This window comes from Hippopotamus amphibius, chromosome 5, assembly GCF_030028045.1.
Source record: "Hippopotamus amphibius kiboko isolate mHipAmp2 chromosome 5, mHipAmp2.hap2, whole genome shotgun sequence".
Classification (NCBI taxonomy): Eukaryota; Metazoa; Chordata; class Mammalia; order Artiodactyla; family Hippopotamidae; genus Hippopotamus; species Hippopotamus amphibius.
In genome coordinates, this window is record NC_080190.1 from 6,843,870 (window position 1) to 6,868,066 (window position 24,197).

The following is a 24,197-nucleotide window of genomic DNA, read 5'->3' on the forward strand; positions in this document are numbered from 1 at the left end:
TTATTTATTCATTGGCTGTGTTGGGTCTTCGTTGCTGCACACGGGCTTTCTCTAGTTGCAGAGAGTGGGGGTTACTCTTCCTTGCGGTGCAGGGACTTCTCATTGTGGTGGCTGGAGCGTGGGCTCTAGAGCACAGGCTCAGTAGCTGTGGCACAGGGGCTTAGTTGCTCCGCAGCACGTGGGATCTTCCCCACCCAGGGATTGAACCTGTGTCCCCCCCGCTTGGCAGGCAGATTCTTAACCACTGTGCCACCAGGGATGTCCCCAGGAGAGCTTTATTCTCTGATCTCAGAATGGAGAAGTGTGAGCTGGGCTCTGGAGCACACGCTCTCCCCGACGGCCGGTGGGCGGGGCTGCTGTACAGGGATCTGGGCAAGGGGGGGGCGGGGGCGGGGTTCTCACTGGGCGGGGCAGATGCGCTGCCCACGCGCCATGTCCAGTGCGGGGCGCAGGCTCTCTGCACACAGCCCGCCACCGCCATCTTGGATCGTGGTGTCGTGTGCAGCGCTTCTGCCCACAGCCCTCCAGCGGAGGTCTCCTGCGGCCATCTTGCACCAGGAACTCTGGTCTGAAGCTCCGAGTTCGAGGCTTCTGTACGCCGCCCCCGTGAGCAAGTGACACCAGACTAAGCACGAAGGAAAAAAAAGGTTAGACTTCATTTTATTAGCCAGGTTCTATTTTTATTTCTTGGGACTTGTTAATGGGCTTTAACATTGACAGAACTTTATGGTGCACAGGAATCACCAGGAGATCTGAAAACGTGGGTTCTGGTTGAGCAGGTGTGGGTGGGGCCTGCGAGTCTGCATTTTTAACAAGGTCCCAGGTGAAGCTTATGCTGCTGCTCCCCAGACCACCTTTTGAGGAGCAAGGAAAGGACTCCTCCATATAAGGAAGCAAGAAGAAACAAGCCCATCCTAAGTCTGGCAAAGGGTCTGAGCAGGCGGTGCTCAGAAGACAAACCCAGTGAGCCGTAAATGCATCTTAGTTGGGGTGGGCTTGTGCTGTAACGTCGAGGCCCCACGACGGAAGTTTATTTCTTGCTCATGTAAACGGGGCACATGTTCTAGACAGGTGAGGGGCAGGGCAGGGCTCTCTCCTCACAGCCCCCAGGAGCCCAGGCTGCTGGAAGCCCCCTGCCATCCTTACGATGCGACTTGCAAAGTTGCCCTCGGAGCTGGGTGGCTGGAAGAAGAAAAGAGGTTTTTATAGGTTGGACTTGGAAATGGTGAGGACACTACTGCTCACCTTTTACTGGTTGGAACCCTGAGGCCACAGCCAATGGTGGCATGGGAGGCTGGGAAGTATGATCCAACCGGACCCAGAAGAGAGAGGAACCGCGTATGGTGACCAGATAGCAGTTTGCCACACATCTGAAGGGTTGCTCAGCTCTCTGCTAACCAGGAAAATGCAATTAAAACCACAAGACATCATTTTACACCACGGCATGGGCAGGGCAAAATATCAGGACTGGAGGAGATGCCATCACATAGTCTCTCCTCCACCTCTCCGTCCCCCTCGCCTGGTTTAAGGTTTTATTCGATGCACGCATTACCTCCAACATACCATCAGTTTACTTATTTATAATGTTTATTATTTACTGCCTGTCTTCCATGTGACTGTCAACTCCAACAGGGCAAGGATTTGTGTATTGTGTTAACTGCTACATTCTCAGTGTCCACAGCAGTGCCTAGCATGCAGCAGGCACTCAACAAGGATATGCTGAATGGAGGTGCTCCAGGTGACATTCTTCCAGTCACCCCAGCCCAGAGCCCAGGCACCTGACATGTGAGAGCAGGGGTCTCCTAGTGACTCAGCCCTCAGCCATTTTAGACACATCCAGCCTATAGCTCTTCCCAGCTGAGACCCCAGGATAAGTATCCCTGCTATGTCAGCCCAGATTCCCAATCCAAAGTATCCATGAGTATAATCAATGGCTGTTGCTTTCAGCCTCTAAAGTTGTTTTTAAAATTTGTTTTAGTTTTTAAAGTTAGTTTATTAAGGTATAACTTACTTTAAGTAAAACTCACCCTGTTTAGATGTACAGTTTGGTGAGTTTTGACAAACGTATAGTCACCAGCATCACAACCAAGATATAGAACTTTTCCATCACCCCTCAAAGTCCCCTCCTAAGCCACCAAGCTTTGGGTACTTTGTGATACAGTGGTAGTAATGGAGCATATTCTCTTGGCTCTATTCTGTACTCATTTGATGACTATTTTTCCTGGTTTGGGAATCTCCTCTCTTGGGAGCTCTTTCTAAAGGTCTGTATTTCCATGTTTTCCTATTAGACCAGCAGCTCTGTGTGGGCTGCATCCCTGTGACTTGTTCCTACCACAGTTCCTGGCATGCAGCAGGTGCTCATTAAGTCATTGTTTAATAAATGGAATGTGATAGAGCCTGATGGTCTGGAGACTCTGGCTTCAGTCACGCGTGACTTCTCAGTCTCATGCCTGTTGAATATCAGACAGTCATACTACCCAGCTAAAGGCGAAATGCACAGAGCTGGTCCACATAACCCCTTCAGTTACATCTCAGTTTCTAATAAATATTTATCGAGCACTACTGTGTGCTAGGCACTGTACTAGGTGCTGAGGATGTGAAGGGGAACGTAAGCAGGTGCAGTCCGTGAGCTCATGGGGTTTACCATCTCCTTGGGGGGGGTGTCACATGTTAATGCAATGATCACACAGACTGTGTGCCCTGGCAAACCATGGTACATACAATAGACGCCCCCCCCCCACCAACCTGGGCTAAGTGGTTCTATCCGTGTTCTCTGCTCATGAATTGCCATCTTCTCTTAGAATCGTTGCTGAGGAGGGGAATTGTTCCCCTATCATGGTTATTTGCTATCAAGGTTAGAGATGTTCTGAGAATCGCCCTGTTGATAATAATAGTGGATTCTTCTGAAATAAACGTGCGGAAGGCAGAGATGGGCAAAGCCATCAGGCGGTCGGTTCCCTCTAATAATCTCTGGCTTTAAAATGACAAAATAGACCTTTCAGATAAACCCGGCAGCCTTGCAAAGGTTGTCCTGAGGGTTCAACCTGGGGACACTTGCTTGACAACACCGGAAATTTCAACTGCCTTCCCCTTCCCCTTCGATGACTTTACGGTTGGGGAAGACGCATACGATCTTATAAACATTTCCCATTATGGAACTTTCTGGTAAGCGCCTCAAGTAATTTTAGATCTCAGCTAGTTTTGTTCTCCCCACTGCCCAATACAGTATCTTCCAGGGCTGCCGCACAGAAGTGATCTAGAGAAAAGAGAAATTAAGACAATTTCCCAGCGTTCTGTAAGCATTTGCGTGTGAATGCAGGCTGCCCTGCTGTTTGATAAATCAGATATGTAAGAAAACCATGAGAATCACAGTTCACATCCAGTTGGGCGCTTTAGATGTACGTTGCGAAGGTTGCTCCAAAATGTGGTAATATCCTTCCAAGTATATGACTAATGAGACTACGTATAGCACATCCGAGACAGCTCAAATGTGTAATTATTGTGAGGATTTCACACACACATAAATATAATGATCTTCAGCTAAGTAAATTGCCAGCTACCAATGAAATAAACAGGGCCCCTTCAGAATTTGAAATAATTTGCAATGGTAGGTGGTGGGAAATGATTCACCTTAGCTGTTATCTCTGGAACTATAATGTAGAAATATATCTGCCAACTCTGGTGCATTTACATTGTTCTTCATATCCTGTGGAGTTTGTCGGAAGAGCTCTGGATCCTGCTGCCTCCCGCCCCCTTATCCTGATAGGCCTCTGCGCAGCATGGCTCAGCGCTGGGTAGGAGCAGCAAATATTGTTAACCTCGGTAGGTAGGCATCCCAGCCATAATATTTTTCCAAGAAACACTGATGTGTTTAAAGGTCAGGTTGATACTGATTTGACGGAGTAACATAAATTCATCTTTCTAGGAGTAAAATGGTGTACATGACTTGGTTTAAAGGTTAAACTGTTTTCTGTGCACTGGATAGGTCAGAGATATAAGACTTTAATACACAACGTATAATTACCTGTTTAGACAGACAGGGAGATGTGGTGCAGGGTTTGGATTTTCAGAGAGATGTTTGAAAACAGGAATCTATTGACATCTTGTCATTCTTGAATATGTTTCATGATAGGGGGAAAAAACCCTACAAGGATGCTCAGTTAAAAGGACTGTCTCTTTTCTACTCCTAGTTACATGACTGTTGGAATTCCAAGTTGAATTTTAGAGCAGTAGGAGAGTCTAAGAATGTTCTCAGATACAAAGATCCCTCAGGGCCAATAAACTCCCAAATACAAATATCACATAGTAGGTGATTCAGTGGTAGGTGAATGAATTAAATGCATCTTCTTTTTTTAACCCACAAAGTTGGTTTTGATAAATAAGAAGAAGATTCTCTGTAACTACAATCTAAACATATGCCAATCTTGGGCCCAAGGGGTTTCCTTCATTCATTCCTTCATCACTTCTTTTTTTTTTCATTCAAAAAAAATTTTAGTAAGAACTTACACATCACTGCACTGTGCTGGATACTGAGATGAACTGGGAGAGCACAGTCCTGACCTCAGAATGTACAGTCTGCCTGGAAAGAAAAGTAAAGTGAGAGGAGGTCACGGGAGGGGAAAGAGCACAGCAAGGGAGTCCGGTGCCCTGGCCTGGGGCTAGGACCTGGCTGGGCCCCCACAGCATGCTTCTCCCCTCTCCCTGGGGAAATCATATCTCTTTTCCTTAGGCATATGCTTTCTGTGCGCCCCTTGTGGGTCCTGGGAGAGGCCTGGACTGAACCAGAGATGGGCCAGGTGCAGCCTCTTCCCCCAACACCCGCCTTCCCTTGGTTCTTACCCTGCCCTGCCCTCTGCGCACCGTCAGTGCCCCCTTCCTTCCACTCTTTGCTAGCAGACACAGGGCACTCCTGAGGCCCCATTCTCAGGTGCTGTCAGGTGGGGCAGGAGCAGCTCGGGCTTGGCAGATGGTGGGGGGCTGTCATCTTCAACCCTAGGATTGCGGTGGGGAACCGTGGGTGCTCTGTCCTTCTAGGAGAAGGAGGAGAAAGGAGTCTCCCCTTCTGACCCCCAGATGCGAGGTCCTGCAGTCGCCATGCACCCCCACCCCCTGAACCCCTCTGTGGCTGCTGAGTTCTGGCCACGGTTTAGCGGGTCCCTGACTTTGCTGTCAACCCCCCGCCAACCTTTTAGAGGTAACAGTCATCCCACAGCCTTACTCCTGTATGCTGTGAAGTTTCAGTGTTAATCAATATGGTTGAGTGTTGTGTTAAAGGAGAAAAATGCTGGATGGCTGGGGGGTGCTTGAAGGGAGGGAAGGTTAGGGGACAGGGGAGGACCTGTGAGGAGGATGGAAGGAAAATGCAGGAGACAGAGGGGGGGTAGTGGGGGAGGGGACAAGGGCTTTCCTGTGAACCACACCACCCCTCCCCCATCTTCAGGTTTCTGGCATGGGGATGGGAGGGTTGGGTCCATGGATGTTGGAGAAATCTAAGTGGAAACCATCTGTTTTTGTAGTTTCTATAGGGGAGAGGTAAGGAGTGGTGGTCCTTTTATTTAAATCATTTATTTAAATAAGGAAGACCACTTGGCCTTACCCCAGGCAGTAGTCACGCTTGAGAATTCATCCTAATCTCTTCCTGCCCCTTTTCTGCCCAGGGGAGCCATCCATACCTTTCCTGTGTGTTGGACATCAGGTGGGCCTGGGCCCAGGAAATGCAGGTACAGGAAGAAGGAAATCTCCAGTGCCCTTAATAATCACACTCCACTCGAAGGCCTCATTTGTACCACATTTGTGTGGTATATTTTGATAGGTGTTCCATGCAAAGAACAGCAGTGTTAGTTTTTTTTAAAAAGGAATGAAATTCTATATAGCTTGGAAATATAAACAAGAGTATAAACTGGGTGGACAGAGTTTGGGAGCGTATGTAGGCTTATTTGGTTACGTTTCCTCCTATGCCTTTTACCTGCCTTGGACACCATGAGGCTCCTTTGGCCTCTGTTGAACATCCTTTGGGCAGAGAGGAAGGGCTCAGGGTGTGTTTGTTGAATGACTGAATGGTTCAAATACAAGTCAGAGTTATATAATGCCCTGCAGGGGCCGGGGCACACAGGAGAATGCGTGAATTCTAGCTAGAGAGGTTTCCAGAGGTGAGGGCATCACAGGGGACTTCAGGCTGATTCCTAAAGGACAGACAGGAGGGAACAGAATGAGAAAGGGCAGGAAAGCACCAGGCGGTGTCTGGGGAATAAGGAAATCCTTCCAGACTAGAACACAGAGGGGGAGCTGAGTTTTGTTTTGTTTTGAATAGATGAAAAGTGTTTCCCCTCCTATATTTTAAAGCACACGAATGACAATTTTCACTCCAGACTTCATGATAAAAGTGAAGGCCTTGTGTATCCCCAGAAATGGGATGGAAATACTGGTGGAAGATCTACTAGGAGACAGGCCCTGGGCTGGCCCTGCGTCCCAGGAGTAAGCAGGACAGTGTCTCTGCCTCACTGAGTCACAGCTGAACCCTCCCCCCTCACCTCCCCCGCTCCCCACATCCCCAGTCCACTGGTACCTCTTCTTTTGGACAGATAAGGAAGCTGAAGCACAGAGAGGGATAGTGGCCTGCCCAGCAGGAGGGGCAGCACCTGGGCAGGTCTCCACCCCAGATCTCGCTAGGAATCTGTCCAGTTCCCTCTTGGGGGCAGCCAGGGCAGCTCAGGTCTCCCAGGAGCTCAAGAGTAGGGACAAAGGAGGCTCCCAGAGGTCAGTTCCTGCCCCGGGGCGCCTGACCAGAGTAAAGGCTAGTGGCCCTGGGGACCCTGAGGACGCATTCCATCAAGGATCGCTGAGCATCTGCTGTCGTCCCCAAGGACCTGCAGTCAGCGTTCCCAGAAAGTGTCTGAGTAGCTGCCTGTGATACATCAACCTCCCTAAAAAATGTGCCGGGGCGACAACTCACCCTACAGATGTAGAACTGAAGCCAGAGATCGCCCACTAACAATGTGGGGAGGGGGTGCCCCTGGATTTCAGGTTGAGCCACCGGCAGTGGGGAGCAGCTGGAAGCAGCGAAGACCATCTTTTTCCAGCATTTTCTAAAGCAAGCAGGCAAGCTGGTGAGCAGCACTGTGCATAGGTAATAACTCAGCCGGAAACAAGTGTCATGATTCACGTGTCACGGCTAATGTCTAGCTAATATCCCCCAGCAGGGATGAGCAATTACAAATTCCTGAATTATCTTCCCTGTCTGTACCTCAAACAAACAAGCAATCATCTGTTTCCTTAGCTAACCTCCCCTGGGGCGAGATGGCTGAAAGGTTGAGAGAGACTGGGCCTCCGAGGTGGAGGCCTGGCGTCGCCACTTCCTGGCTGTGCATCTTGGGCAAGTTCCTGGGAGGTCTCCATATAATAATTATTTTCATGTCTGTAATAATATACTTGTCCCATAGGGTTACTGTGAAGATTAAATATGATTATTAGTTAAAAGTTCCTTGCACATGCTAAGCGCATAGTAAATGTTAGCTATTATTATTAGCTGAAAATTAAACCAAAAATATGTGGACATTAATAGACAGAAGTATGCTTAGATTTCACAAATATTTTTTTAAATACTTGTTTATTATATATATATATTTGGCTGCGTTGGGTCTTAGTTACAGCACATGGGATCTTTCGTTGTGGCATGAGGGCTCTTCATTGCAGCGCATCAGCTTCTCTTTAGCTGTGACACAGGGACTTAGTTGCCCTGCGGCATGTGGGATCTTAGTTCCCGGACCAGGGATTGAACCCGTGTGCCCTGAATTGCAACACAGATTCTTAACCACTGGACCACCAGGGAAGTCCCCACAAATGTATTTAATTTTTCCAAGTCTTATGTTTTAACAAGAGAGCCAAATTGAGTCAACCCTTGCACATGCCAAACTCCTCTGGCCAAGCAAGAAAGCTAAAACAAAATTGCTTTTGGACTTGGCAAATATATTGTAGCCTTCAGCAGTTGCTCCTGTAGGCTAAGGTCATCAGCTAGGCTTTTGTTATTCATGCATTTCAGGTAAGACCCAAATAGAAATGGCTGGGTGGTATTCAGCATCTCACATTTACGAAATCAGATCTCCTTACTTTTTCATAGACAATGCTTCATGTAATGCTTCCTTGAAATACTAATGAGATGCCAAGAGATTTTCAGGTCTTTCTATGGGGTTGTATTTAGAAACAGACTGATTTGTGTTTAGTTTAAAAAGGGAAGCATGTATCTTGCCCTCTTGAGCTCTGTAACTCGAAGTCCATCACTGTGAGGGCTGTGACTGGGACCCTGGGGTATCACTGGGCAGCCTGGGTTCAAGTTCTTTGATTAGCTGTGGTCTTTAGTTTCCACAAATGTCGAAAGTGGGTTAGAAGTGAGTGCTTCCTTTTCTCTGATTTTAAATAATTCAAATAGGAATAAAACTCACCCACAGTAGCTTCAGCGAAGGAAGGTCTGTTGGAAGCACAGCAGGAATGGCTCAGGAATATGGGTTTCCAGATAGAGTGGTTCTTACGGGAGTAGGGACAGTGGTGGGACAGCCATGTGGTCTTTCCCAGGACACCATCTCTTTTTACATCTGCCTGGATCCCGCTTTTCCCTCCCTCAGGTTCCTAGTCTCCACTCCATCACCAGCCACATGGAACCCATCACAATTTCTCCGGCCCCCTCTACGCAAACTCGTGATTAATCCCTGCAGTCAACTGTCCCAATCTCTTAGTTTTCTCATGCTGCCTTTTTTGAGAAAGGAATCAGATTGGCCCAGCTTGTTTTATCAAATGAAGGACATAGGTCCTAAGTTACTGATCAGCCTGTAGGGGGCTCCCATTAGATCAATTGCCTGCCTGGGGTTGAGGGGGGTGGGGTGGGTGGTCAGCAGTGGCCTGGGGTAGAGAGAGGAGGACGCAACTCCCTCCATAAGCTTAAGCAGTGTAAGCAGCGCGAAACCCCCCCAGAAAATACCCAGAGGGCAGTCCTGCCTCTGTATCCTCCAGTTCCCACATCCTTCCCACGTTCTAAGAGGCTGTGACAGTTAAAGCCTCTGCAGCCTCCTCTCTACTTGGACCAGCTGGAACAGAGCCTTCTCTATACAGGCTTTTCTGATTGTTTCTTTGTTTTTGTTAGTTTCGCCCTTGTCTGATTGAGTGAGGGGCTTGGGCAGGGGAATGAGAACTGGCCCCTGCTCTCTGTTTCTTTCCTTCCTCACCTGGGCCCTAACCTCTCTGAGCCTCAATTTTCTCATCTACTACAGGATGTGTTGAAATCTTATATCTTCCCAGGAGAGGATTAAGTGAGATACAGGCTTTGAAATTGGTGAAGAGCTTTTCAAGTGTGAGATTATTATTAACAACTCAGGGGAAAGTGGGAGCCTCTTCCTGTAGGAGGAGCCCCACCCCAGCTGGAGTTCTGCAATGAGGGTCTCACTTTTCGGGGCAGTGATGGGGGAGCTGTGGTTCTGTCTGGACCAGGTTGTCTTACTGCCAGTTTGAAGACGGCTGCTCTTTCTTCTGCGTAAGAGTCTGGCACTCAGCAGCCAACCATTCCCCCCACGTCCTTCCAACTCCTCTCTTTGGGAAGGTGGGCCTGAGCCTGTCCTTGTATGGCCTTCTCATTGTGTGAGGGAGGGGTGCTGGTGGCAGCCAGTCGGGAGATCCCTTCCAGAAGCTCCTGCACCAGAGGCCAGGCCCCTCCCTCCTCTGTGGGTGACTCACTTCTTGAGTTTTCCCACTGACCTCTGCCCATTCCTTTTAGCTACGCTGGTGATGGCTCAGGCCTGGCAACTAGAGATGTGTTGACTCAGAAGCAGGCCTGGGGAGTGGAGATCGGAAATGGGACAGCAGGGCTGCCATGGACTGCCCAGTTGGGGACCATGGTCAGTGCGTATCACTGAAAATAAAAAGAATCGATGCTCATCTCAGAGCCCTTCCTCCTGCCTCAGATGGAGAGCTGGAAGACGTGCCAGAACACAGGGTCTGAAGCAGCCTTAGGGGGCGGGGACAACAGAGCCGTAGCCTCTTCACGCTGACAAGCTCCAACACCGTCTCTGGCCATTTGTGCAAACGCAGAGCTCATTGGGCCTCCTCAAGCACCCAACTCCATGCAAGAACTGTGGGGCCCACGGGGAGCTGGGCAAGTCCTGCTGCCCCTGCTGAAATAGAGATGGCAGGTGCCCAGAGCCTGAGTCCTGCCCTGTCTCTATGCCCAGCCTTATGTCAGGCAGGAGGGAGATCCAGGGAAATGTCCAAATGGGTGGCTGGGTCTAGAAACGCTTGGAGGGTCAGAAGGAGCAAGTGTGCTGCAGGCAGGATTGTGACCGCCTGCCTTCCTCCCATCCTTCCTTCTAGTTTCCCTTTTTCTCCCCTTTCCTTCCATCCACAAACATTTACCAAGAATCGATCACGTGCAGTTACTGTATTTGCTGATGAAGGTGCCATGGCCCTTCTGCTCTTCTCAAGGCTTTCAAACTATGTATTTCAAACAAATAAATATACAATTACAGTATAGCAGCAGTAATCAAACATTGGTGAGCATCAGACCCACCTGGAGGGCTAGTTGAAACACTGATTGCTGGACCCCACCCCAGATATTTTCTGATTCAGGGGGTTTGGGGTAGGGAGGCTCTTGGGAATTTGCATTTCTAACATGCTCCCAGGTGCTGCTGCTGCAGGTGTTCCAGAGATTCAGGGCACAGTGCAGGGGAAGCACTTGTCACACCTGCTAGGAAGTAGATGGCAAGTGTCAAGGTGGGTGGTGACCCCAGACTGGGTCCCTCAAAGGTGGGAGAGAGCCAGGTGAAGAGGGGTAGGAAGGGCAGCAGGTGTAAAGGCCCTGAGGGGAGAGAGAGTCTGGAGGAGGATGTGAAAGCTGGTCAGTGTGACCAGAGTCTAGAATGGGGTGGGGGCACAACAAGGTAAGAGGTGTGCTGAGCAACTCACCAGAAGGCAGGTCACGGAGGAACCTCTGTGCTCTGGGGGGGCAAACCGCAGAAGAATTTCAGGTGGAGGGTTTGGGGATCAAGTCAGATTTATGTCTTAGGACAATTGCTTTGGCTGGAGGGTAGAGAATACTGGAGACAAGGAAAATGGGAAGCCATTATATTAATCCGGGCAGGAAATGCCAGTGGCCAGAAGCAGGGTGGTGGCAGGCACTGGGACGGAGAGAAGACAGAGCTAACATAGACTTGGGAGATGGAGTAGACAGGACTTGGATGCAGGGGTGTGGTGGGGGGAGAGAGGAATCCAGAGTGATGCCTGGGACATGGAGGGGACCATTCACACCAGCTAGTCTGCCCAGGTTCCAAGGGATGGGTTATACCTAAAACATGCTGGGCGAGACCCCTCACCTGGAGAGGGTATTAATTATAAGGACGCCAGGGCATCCTAGGAAACTGAAGCCAGGAATGGGCCAGTTCTTAGGAAATGTCCCCATCATGACTCAGAAGAAAGCGGCTCCCGCTCGCCTCCTTCAGCTTCAGTCTCTCTCTTTGGAGATCTAATTTGTCTCCTCTCTTCCTACCTGGTGGAATCTACCTACCCTGCTCTCACCCCAAGATATTACCTTATAGTCTTACTGAACTCTAGCTTCAAAATTCTGCCAGAGAGAATTTGATTGGTCTAGCTTGGGTGGAGTGATTACATTTAGCCAGTTAAGATAAAGGATGCCTAAGTACTACATAGTGAAATACTTATGCTATACATGACCCATTGTTTATTTGAAATTCAAACTTAGCTGGGCATCTAGTGTTTTTCTGAGAATCCTAACCTACGCCACATGTTCCCTCGTAGGCAGGTCAGTTATGGCCAGGGGGGCAGGGTGCGGTGGCTGCTGGGGGCACGGCCCCTGTGGTGGGAGGGACAGTGCAGAGAGAAGAGGGTCTGAGCAGATGCCCCGCAGTGTGGGGCTCTTCCCAGGCTGTGAGGCGCTCAGGATGCCTAACCCTGAGTGTCGCGGTCTAAGCAGGAGAGGGCAGCTCAGTCAGGGAGGCTGGGAGGAGTGAGTTCTTAGAAATCCTGGCCTCAGGCCCCAGACCCAGGCTCAGGGCTAAAGTCTAAGTCCCTAAGGGAGAAGGGCACAGTCAAGGGTGGGAGTGGGAGTGTGGTGTGGCTACTAGGCAGGTCACAGGTGCAGGCCAGGTCCAGGTCCAGGTCCAGGGAACCAGGCAAATCGACTCATTGGTCTGAGCACAGGGGCACAGGTAGAAGAGGCAGGCATGAAGACAGTGCTGTGCTGTCCTGTCCGCCTACCCTGGCTGCCCTGGGGAGGACGAGCTCCTCTGCACATCCTGCCGCAGCGCCCAGCTCTGAGCAGAAGCTCACTTGTGTTTGCTGCCTGAATGAATCGGACCCAAGCCCAGTTTCCTGGCCTGGAGTAGGGGTGTCGGGGCTGGACACGAGGCACATCCCAGGACGAGGAGCTGAGCCTTCATTTGTCCTCAGACCAGCACGGGTCCTCGACGTCCAGGGCAGGGGCCGGGTGTAGGGGGGTGGGTGTCTCGGTCACAGCTCCCACAAGGGGGGAGTGGTGGCTGGGGAGCCAGGGCATGCCCCCCATGGGGGTCCTTAGAGACTGCTCACATTTACAGATGGGGAACCTGAGGCTCACATTTACAGGCGGCTGCGAGCAGCGAGCCCCTTGTGAAAGATCACCATCAGGGACACTTATTCACGTTTGGGGCCTCTGCCCAGTGCTCACCCTGAGATACTGGGCCACAATGCTGTATCTGCACACACGCGGGAGGTTTCATTGCAGGATTTTTCAGCAAGTTGTTTGAAGCAGTGAGATGTTACTAATTCCGGGGAGTTGTGCGGCCCCCAGGGGTGGGTGAACCCTGTGCGCACGTGGGCCCTCTTCCCCCAAGCAGAAGGGCAGATTCCACTTGCTCTCTCTTCATTTCCTCCTGCATGTGCGGAATTTGAGAGCACGTATAATGAGAGACTCACCTCTTGAAGAACGTTGCCTGGAAGGAAAGGCAAAAGAACAAGACCGAAAATGAGGAATGGATGGGGGGAGCAACCGCAAAAGTGATGAGGACCCACACGTGCACGCGTGGTCACACCCTGAAGAGGAAGCCACACCTGCTGGGAGGCCATGGAGCCCGTCACCATGAGGGTGCACCTCAGCTGGACATCTGCAAGGACCGCCATGTGGGCATTCACCATAAACCATTAGCTGGCTCGTTTTGCCAGTGTGATGGGTGTTTTTTGTTTTTTTTCCATTTTCCAAATTGTCTCTAATGTGGTTACATTTTATAATGAAAGAGTGTTTTTTCCCTATTTTTCTAAGAAGAAAAATCCGTGATGAGAACACCTCTCACCTGTTGAGTGATTTTTTTTTTAATTTTTAATTTTTAAGTTTTTATTTTTATTTTTTCCGTTGAGTGATTTTTCAGGTGATGAGCAGAGAGTGCACGGGAAGGGGAGCAAGGTGACGCTTTAGAGAGCTAGGACTCCACAGAGAGTCTCCGCTCCCGGAAGCAGGAGGTTGACATGGTCAGCTTTGGATTTTGCTGCAGGCGACTGTTCACGGGCTAGTCAGTGGGACCAAAGAAGGAATTTTGGATTAGGAGTTGTCACAATGGTATGGAAATTTCAAGACTACTAGGTGTTAGTCATTTTTTTTTTTCCCTACAGAAAAGGTACAGTTTAATTCAGGTAAAGTCAGTTATTGTTGAAACAATTCTGAGCCTGGCCAGTGATGAAACGGGGCTCGGCTCTTCTGAGTGGATTCGATTTCCTATAATCAATCTTCTGGGCTTCTGAAAACCTCCAAGTGAAAAATCTGTAAAATTGACTGATTAGTGAAGTATGGAGTTAAAATAGATGTTGAGAATGGCAGGAACGCACTCACCTTCTGGGTTTATTTTTCTGAGCACAAAAATTAGGCCCATTGAGCCAGGGGGATGCTCGTCTGCTGGGCTCGGAGGATTTGGGGAGAGTTGGCCTTGTCGTGGACCCCAAGCACAGACTTTCCTATCTTCCCACTTGTTATTGGTCAACGTGAGCTGGCTGCTGCGCTGTGGAAACCCAGACCAAGGAGGGGTGTGGGTGGCGGGGCGGGGGGGAAGGCAGGAAGAGCACTGGCCTGGGCATCACCCAGGGGCCCTGGTTTCCTCCACTGTGGCTCCGCTGCAGGGTTGCCGTGAGCTAACAGATAGCAGATGGGCAGGGCCTGCCCTGGGCTGTGACCCAACCAGTGCACGTTGTTACTGTCGTCATTAGGCTGTTATTGGCAGTGGGTTCTTCAAAGGCAGGCTGGAGGATATGTGGGGGAGGGGTGGGCACGCCCTGTGTCCTGCGGTTGCTGGATGAGAGGCTGGAATCACATGTGCAGGTGGCCCGAAGCCTGAGGAGGCGGCTGGGCTCTGGAGGGACCTCATCCTGGGGTCAGGGTACTGACGTCACATGTGGAGGACGTAGGGTCCACCCAAGCCTGAGGTCCAGACCCCACCCGCACTGGGTGGAATAGGAGGCTGGGCGGTGCGGCACTTGGCGGTTCTGGGAGACAGTGACGCCAACAGCGTGATGGGGTCGCTCCCCTACACCCGCAGGGCACTGTCCCAGGGCAGGCAGCCCGCAGGAGCTAACTGTTTTGAGCCCGCAGTGAGCACCGGCTCCACTGCAGGAGTGCTGCACGGGCCACCTCATGTAACCCCATGACGGCTTTTGCTGTAGGTGGATTTTTTGCACACGAGAAAAGTAATGCAAGAAATTAGGTCACTTGTCCAAATTTACACACTGCCTCGTGAGCCAATATTCCTGCCCAGAAATGTCAGAATCCAGAGTCCCTGATCATCTGTTACACTCAGTTGCACGGGAACAGTGCTCCATAACAAATAGCTGACCTTGGCCTTGCCAGTAGCACTGAGGGTCTGGCCTGCCCACATCATAGGCAGGTGCTGAATTCTCTCTCGGCATCAATGGAGATGATATTTTCCGCTTTAATCTGTTCATGTAAGTTACTGTGTTAGCTTCCTAGTGCTGCTCTAATCACCACAAACTTAGTAGCTTAAAACAACACATTTAGTATCTTACAATTCTGAAGGTCAAAAGCCATAAAATTAAGGTGTCAGCCCAGCTCCATGCCTTCTGGAGGCTCTGGGGGGAATGTTTCCTTCTCTTTTCCATCTTCTACAGGCTGCTGCTTTCCTTGGCTCATGGCACCTTCCTCCATCTTCAAAGCCAGCAGTTTCGCATCTTCAAATCCCAACCTCTCTCCCCACCCCTTTCTCTCTCTCATTTTTAGTTCTGTCCTCACCTCTCCTTCTGTGACCCTCCTGTCTTTTCTCATAATGATCCTTGTGATTACATCAGCCCCCCCACCCCCACCCCCGGGTTATCCAGGATAGAATTCCAAGCTCCACATTTTAACTTAATCACACCTGCAGCATTTCTTTTGCTACACAAGGTAACATATTCACAGGTTCCAGGGATTAGGACGGGAATATCTTTGGTGGTGGTGGTGGTGGGCATTTGTCAGCCCATAGAAGTTACATCAGCAAATTTTCTCGTGTTAAATTATTCTTGCATTCCTGAGATAGACATTACCTGGTCAAGATGCAGTTATGCTCTCTTAGGGTCCCTTTTTAAAAGGGCACTAATCCCATCATGACGACCCCACCCTCGTGACTTCATCTAGACCTAAGTACCTCCCAAAGGCCCCCAACTCCAAATACCATCACAGTGGGGTTAGGGCGTCAATATGAATTTGTGGGGAGAGGGGGAGGAGACACAATTCAGACCATAACACTAGGTAATGCTATGGACGATGTAGAAAGTCACCAGGGTGAGGGAGGTGGTGGGGGGAGGGGGGTGCCTGCCATCTTAAAGCAGTCAGGGAGGCATCTGAGCAGAGAATATTTGAGCAGAGGCTGAATGAAGGTGGGAGGGAGCCATGTGAATGTGGGGAGGAGAGTGGTCCCGGCAGAGGGATAGCCAGTGCACAGGCCCCAGGGCAGGGGTACTCTTGGTGAGCCTGCGGAGCAGCGAAGGGGCGAGGTAGAGGCCAGCACAGAGAGGAGGCCGGGGCCGGAGTATGTAGATGGTGCCTCAGTCTGATCTACTTTAAATACATCATGCTGAGCTGCAAGCACAGGATAAACTAAGGGGGCAAGAACAGCAGGAGGTTTAGCCAGGGAGCTGCTGCGTAAAATTGGCCAATACTTTCTCTTTTCTAAATGTTCTTGTCTGGTTTTGATATTAACATGAGTGAAATGAGTTGGGGAAACTTTTCCTCTATTTACTTATTTATGTATTTTGGGGGGGGGCATTATAGAAATGAGAGATAATCTACTTATCACTTGAAGGTTTGGACTCACCTGTCACCATGCCGGATCAGAGGCCCTTTGTGTGAGAAGAGTTTTGACTATGATTCAGTTTGTTTAATAGACCCATTACAATTTCTATTTTTTCTAAACTCAATATTTGTAATATGTATTTCTAGAAAACTACTCATTCTCCTTAAGTTTTTAAACTGTTGTATAAAGAATACTTTTTTACCTCAAAGCACTCTTCTGATTTTTAAAATCTTAATTATAACTATAATTACATTCCCCCTTTCATGCTGCACAGTTTGTATTGTGCCTTTTCTTTATCTCCTTCTATCTCTTCTTCACCCAAACTTGACTTATGTTTGTCTGTTTTAATTAATCTCTTAAAAAGCATATTGGTTTTGTGGATTCCATTATCTTATTCTGTGTATTTCTTGCTGGCTTTATAATTTCTTTCTTCTGCTTTCTTTGTGAATATGCTGTTGTTCTTTTTTTCACTTGTTAAACCAGTTTATCCATTTTTAACCTTTCTTTTTCCTAATATTTATATATCCTTAAAACTCTGACCTTCCCTTAAGTAAAGCACTAGCAAAACACATGATGTTGAATTGTGCTGTTAAATTTCTAAGAATGTGGGTTTGGGTGTTCTTTTGGTGGGAAAAACTTTTGGTCTACTTGATCAATTTCTGAGAGAGAGGTGTTAAAGTATAATGCAGGCTTATCAATCCCTTCTAATCTTTCTAAATGCCTATGTTGAAGCTATGTTGTCAAGTATATAAAAGCTCAGGCTTAAACTTTTCATCAATATAAAACATCCCTGTTGCCTCCTGTAATGATTTTCAGTTTTGTCTGGTATTAATTTTACTGCATCTGCTTTCTTTTTATGCTCACCTTAGCTGGAACATTTTTTTTTCATACCTTTACATTCAACCTTTTCTTGTTCAAATGTGTGTACAGTGAATAGTCTATTGCACTACATGTTTGAAAAGACAGTTGGCTACTATGTGCTGGAGACTGGAAGTTTAACATTTACGTTCTTGTGGGCTAAAGTGAAGTGAGCCCCTCTCCCCGCAGTGTAACCCAGATGGCAGCTGGGCCCCCCTGCTTCTTGGAAGTCTGATTGTGTGGGACCCTCAGCTCCAATCCAGCCCTGCTTCCCTGTCCTCAGTGTTCCTGTGCCAGCTCTGCTAGGAAGATCATGTCTTTTTTTTTTCAATTCAGGTGAAATTCACATAACATAAATTTAACCATTTTAAAGCAAACAATTCAGTGGCATTTAGTACATTCAGTGTAGTGCAACCACCACCTCTGTCTAGCTCCAAAATTTCATCACCCCAAAATAAAACCCATGCCATTAACCAATCACTCACCCTAACCACCAAGCAGGTGGCCTGCATTTCTGGGGGCTTCATCCCACGTTGCCCTCTTTCTCCTCCATTTCCCTGGAGAACGAACATGCTCTTCACCTCATAGGCCACAAAACATTCCCACTCACTCTGAGCCATCTTCCCAAATTTCAGCTTCCATTCCAAAGTGTTTATCAAAATTCATCTGAATAACTCAATTCTCTCCCTGGATCCCCTCCCTGGAGAGAGGACAAAGTGAGGTAAGAGGGAAGGAAATGGCCAGGACTTTCTCCGTAAGAGCAGCCTTGATGGGTGGGGACAGACACAGAGTATTCCCACACCCTGGTTTTCCTAAGACAGCTCCAACTTATGGCTGTGGTCCCACTTTCTTGAAAAATCCTGTTTTGGAGGATAAATTATAAGGTCATCTATAACTAGGGAATTTGTCCATTCCCTGATTCAGTTACAACAAGTCTAAGGAAAGAGATTCTTCTGTGCAGGGGAAACGGTCAGCCCTGGACACGAGATAAAGGAGAGAGTGAGCACACATAGGCAGTGTCTGTTCATATCCATCTAAGGAATGAGAGATTGTCCTGGCTAGTGGACCAGGCCAATAGCCAGGCCGCTCTTGGTTAGGACATAAGGCCAGGGATGCTCACCAATGAGCATGAATAGTACCAGTCAAAAGGCAAAAGAATAAATGTCTTCTGATGATGATTTATCTTCTTACATACTTTAACCTCAGAAAGAGAACATGCTGGACATGGACACAACTGTTTCCAACTATATGTAAGTTACATTCCTTGTAAATAATCCTGTGTCTCCTAAGCCATCTGTGGGAAAATATATATAACATAAACTTTAGCATTTTTAAGTGTGCAATTCAGTGGCATTAAGTACATTCACAGTGTTGTGTGACCACCATCACCATCCATCCCCAGGGTGTCTTCAACATCCCAAACAGAAACTCTGTCCCCATTAAGCACTAGCTCTCCACTCCTCCCCAGCCCCAGGTAACCTCTATTCTGCTCCTGTCTCTATGCATTTGCCAATTCTGGGTTCCTCATGTAAGTGGAATCATACAATACTTGTCCTCTGTGCATCTGCTCATTTTCTAAAGTTTATGTTTCATCATCAAAGCATTTCATAGAAGCTCACCTCGCATGAGGTCATTGTAAAATACCTTACATTTGTGTGATACTTTGCACCTTCTAAGACTTTTCTAATGTATTAGCCTGTTTGAGTCTCATAAAGCCCCTTAAAGGCAGGCACAGCAGACCTTATTACTTTAATGACACCAACGTCCAGAGAAGCTAATTATGTTGTCTGAAGTCACACAGCAAGTGGCCGAATCAGGACAAGAAGCCCAGGTCTTCAGATTCTGTTATCTTCCCTGGAGTCTGGCAGCTTCTCAGAAGTTGGGAATGATTCCTTTCCTTGGGAATCCAAACATAATGTTCAAATAACTACATTTTATACAAGCAAGGGAAGAATCATGCTGAATTTATGAGCATGTGATCAGCGGAGACTTGTTACGTGGGGTCAGAGCCCACTGGTGGAGGGCCAAATGTGGGCCAGGGGTGCCACGTGCATGTCTGTCTCCATGTCGATGGTCCCCACCTGCCGCCTCCAGCTTCACACTCTTTAGGCCCACCGCCTTTAACCAGAATTTTCTTCCAGGGGGAGGGTGTAGGACGCACAGGAGGTGCTCTTCGAAAAGAGTTGGGCATTTCTCCAGAAGCCAGAAAAATCAATCAGTGCACAAACAGGCTGGAAGACAATTTTGTTTTCCCAAACTCTGAAATAATCAAGATCTCACTGAGTACATGTTTGCAAACAAGAAAGAACAATAAGCGTATTCAACATCGAGAGTTCTATTTGCAGTTCTCTTGTGCAGGATGGTCATTTGTTAGGACTTGATTATAGCTGTCACTTTGTGAAAACCCTGCTCAGAAATGAAAGCTCTCTGACTTGTGAAATACAAAGGCCCATCATTCCTCGTCAGGCATTAATGACTCTCATGAACATGGGGGAGGTCGGTTTAAACACAGAAAAGTCCACAGCAGCAGAGTAAGCAGGACCACCGTGAACACATCTGCTGATTGATCCTCTTAGTTTGAGAGGTTTTTCCTCTTTCCTGTGGCAGCTCCAAGTATGTACACTTTCAGTGTTACGACTAAGATGTGCTTTGATACAGGGATACTAACTTCCTATGGACCGAAGTAAATCAGAGCGTAAGGAGGACTGTGGGGACACAGGGTTCTGGCAGTGAGGTTTCCCAGGGTGTTTCCACACACAGCGTGAAGGCATCCAGCCAGCCATCGCCTGCCCCTGTGGGCAAGATCTTACCCCAGATCCACGGAGCCTGGGGCCCCGCACCCCCGGGTCTGGTACCTGCTGTCTCCCAGCTACTCCAGATAGAACTAAATGGCCAGCTTGGTGGGAATTTGGGGACTGGGGTCCCGGATGAGAACCAGCTATGTGCAATTCCCCGACTTCCCACCCCCCAGCCCGCACATCTCGCTCCCTGTTGATAATCAGGGGCACGGTGCAGTAGCAGGAAGAGCGTGAAAGACGTCAGCGCTCGCGGAGCATGTCCGTGGGCCAGGCACGATTTTAAACATCTGACCGTTGGTGCAGTGTCCATTTCTCACAACTGCAAGTCAGGTGGTTTCCATCTTCATTTACAGCTTATAGGTAAGGACACAAGACCCACCCTCCCCAGCCCCAGTCCCGGAAACCTTGCTCCTGATTGCTGGGCTGAGCTGTCTCTTAAGTGTAGTCAGTCCCAGGCCAATTCCATTGTTGAGACTATTTACCTCTGGGCCGTATGTTGGGAAAAACATATTCCATTAAAATGGAACGAAACTACAGAGACACATTGAAACTGTGCAATAGGACAACTTTTGGCACTTTTGTACCCCTGGTTGCTTAATATTTACATATATTGAATCTCAGTGTGGTGCCACAGTGTGTTCCTATAAACCACATTGTTCAAAAGATCAGCACGGTGTGAGTCATACTTCTTCACAAGACAGTATCATTTTTTTTTAAGATTTATTTGTTTTTATTTTTTATTTTCTTGGCTGCAGTGGGTCTTCATTGCAGCACAGGCTTTCTAGCTGCGGTGAGCAGGGGCTACTCTTCGTTGCAGTGTGGTGGCTTCTCTTGTTGTGGAGCACAGGCTCTAGGTGCGCAGGCTTCAGTAATTGTGGCACATGGGCTCAGTACTTGTGGCTTGCAGGCTCTAGAGCACAGGCTCAGTAGTTGTGGCACACAGGCTTAGTTGCTCTGAGGCATGTAGGATCTTCCCGGCCCAGGGCTCAAACCTGTGTCCCCTGCATTGGCAGGTGGATTCTTAACCACTGCGCCACCAGGGAAGTCCCGACAATACCACTGATAGTAGCCAACATCTGTATAGTGCTTGCGTTTCCAGTGTATTTTCACAAACATCTTATTTGAGCATTCAGCAACACATCACATTATTGACATGAACCTCCATCAGATGGGAGTGGTTATCAAGAAAAACCTTTAGCCTAATGATAATAATATCTGCTACATTTTGAGCACTTACTTCGTGACATTGTGCTAAAGGCTTTCATAAACATTATTTCATTTAGTCCTCACAAAGTCCTGTCACCATGAGAGAGTATTTATACCCCTTGCCCTTTTTAAAATAAAGAGGAGAATGAGGCTGAGAGAGATTAAGGAACTTGCCCGAGGTCATTATAATGCTAATAATGTCTGCTGACACTATGCAGGCAGGTGATGGTCCTTGTGCAAAATGGGACTAAATTATGCAGATGTGAAAAAGAAAAATGAGGCTCAAAGTTTAAGATTGCTCTAGAACAATCTAATAGATTGTGATACCCAGACTTTACAGCTACTACCAAAAGGAAAACCATGCAGTAACTTCTCATATGAATATATACAAGATGCAGAAATCCTAAATAAAATATTAGGCAGTTGGGTCTTTGAATATATTAAAAGCCTAATGCACCATTCTAGGAATGCAAAGATAGTTCAGGATTAGGAAATCTATTAATATAATTTGTCATAAGACAAAAAAAAGATTATTTGAATATATTCTGGAAAGATAGTTACTAAAATTTAATGTCCAATATTGATTGCATTTAAAAAACGTTACTAATGGTTTCTCAGTAAATGGGGAATAGGACACTCCTTTAAAATGATAAAGAATGTCTACCTGAAACTGTCAATCAATATCATATCACTTACTAGCAAAATGCTGGAAGCCTTCTCATTAAAGTCAAGTAGAAGATAAGGATGGCCACTATCTTTTGGGCTTTGCATCTCACATGCACAAGTCACCCTTTATTACCAAACTTAGACAAAACACCACAAGCTAGAACTCCCCGAGCAAACACCACTAGGTAGTGTGGGAGAATTGGCTCCCCTATGGGGATGACCTCAGACCTACTGGAGATGAGAAACAGGAAGGAATAGGGCAGATACATCCCATCCTCTTTCTCCCCTTCAGGAACTACCTCGTGGCGAAGTTCCTCCTTGAAGCCCTCTGGGAAGCTCTGAAGCCCAGGGAACATGTCTGTTGAGGGACCTATTGCATCAGTTTGCAACTTGTCCTGAGATCGTGGCCAGCATGGTGACTCATTACAGGGCATTACCTTGTGTTTTTCCTTGTGTTTTTCTTCTCTTTTCTTTTTACTGTCTGGGCCCTGGGCCTGCAGCTCTCAAATAAATTATCAGCACTTTAATCCTTGCCTAAGGCTATGTTCTCTAGAGGACCCATGTGAAGACATTACACTAAGCCGTGATTGGAAATAATGTTGAAGACTGTATTATTTATATATATTTCTTATTTTCTATATATTATGATGTTTTGACATCTTAAGAACCTTTCTGGCTGGCGAGAGGCTGCCCCTCCTGGGGCTAGCCAGTTCTTAGAGGTCGCAAGGGGCACAGCTGGGAGTGTATGTTTGACCTGCAAACTTAGCCTGCAGAGCCCAGGAAGCAGCATTCCTCTGCCCTGCTCCTCCCAGGGCCAGGTGCCAGACAACAGGAAACCACCCCTGTAGCCCAAAGCCTGCCAGAATTACTCACATTTGCCAATCCTACCTAACCTGTTTACCTGCCCTGCCTTCCTTTTCCCCAGGAAACTGGTAAAGGCTGTGGCCTTGGCCGTCCCTTGGCTCCTGCCCCTCTGCCTCCTGCACCCTGGTGCCTCCCTTGTGTCCTGCGTGGTCGGGTGCCTCCTGTGTCTAAGACCTGTGAGTGTAATGACTTTGTTTTCCTGGGCCTCTCCTGCATCTGCTCTTGTGACTGTACCCAACCGACCATCACATAAAAGAATTCTGAACAAAGGCTGTTTTATGACACAGAAGAACAGTCACATTTTATCCAAAAAGCACGTGTGTAAAACAACATTAATATGTTTCCATTCATGTAAGAAATAAACACAAAAGAAAATATTTGGAAGAAAAATATTGACATTGATGGTAATTCATATTGGAGGTAAGATTGTGGGGGGTATTTTTCTTTTTTGTGCTTTGTTTTATTTATGAATTTTTTACATTTATTAAAAACAACAACAAAAAACCCATTTGGGACTTCCCTGGCAGTCCTGCTTCCACTTCAGGGGGCACAGGTTCAATCCCTGATCGGGAAACTAAGATCCTGCATGTCGTGTGGCACGGCCAAAAAATAGGAAAGAAAGAAAGAAACAAACACACATGAAAAACATTTGTACCAGTTTTCTATTGCTGCATTACAAGTTACCCCAAAACTTAGTGGGTTCAAACAACAACCGTTTTATTTATTCATGATTCTGTAGGTCAGCAGTTTGGGCTGGGCTCAGCTGGGTAGCTCTGCTGCTGTTTGCTGGAGTCACTCATGTAGTCTAGCAGCTTTCCTGGGGCTGTTTGGTCCAAGGTGGCCTAGCGTGCCTGGTGGTTGGTACTGACTGTCTGCTGGGCCTCTCTCTCCAAGTGCTCTTTCCTCTCCAGAGCGCCAGCTGGGGCTTTATCAAAGGGCAGCAGGAGCATTCCAAGAGGGCAGAGCTAGAAGCTGCCAGACCTCTTAAGGCCTAGGCTCTGGGCTCACCCATTGGCCCTTCCTCCCCAATCTGTTGGTCAAAGCAAGTCACAAGGCCCGCCCAGATTCAAGGGTGGGGAAACAAACCCCTCCTCTGGCTGGGAGAAGTGCTAAAGTTATGGTGTGAAGAGGCTAGTGTACAGGGATGGAAAGAATCATTGGGTTCTCTTGGTAAAGATTTGCAAACAATCTACCATTACCATTTTAAGGGATTGTTCTTCTAAAATTTCTTCTAGTCTGTGTACCGACATTGAGACAATAATAATGGCTAACACTTTCGTATTGATTATTTTGTACCAAACTCAAGATTCTATTTGGACTTGAAAGAAAAAAATTTTAAAGCATTAAATAAGTCCTACAGTGAACATTTTTCACCAAAATAGATTGGCTGTTCCTCTCCATCAGTTTGAATTAGTGGGACTTACAGCATATGTATTAGGGAAAGAAAACTTCTTTAATTTAGTTCCTGGCTGCCAGACAAATAGTCAGATTTGTGCTAGTGATT

General features: G+C 47.8%; 1 pseudogene; it reads left to right on the forward strand.

Annotated features, from left to right (window-relative positions):
* Nucleotides 1-432: 432 nt before the first annotated feature.
* Nucleotides 433-24,197, forward strand: part of LOC130854165 (40S ribosomal protein S27-like) — a 121,696-nt pseudogene continuing 97,931 nt past the window's right edge.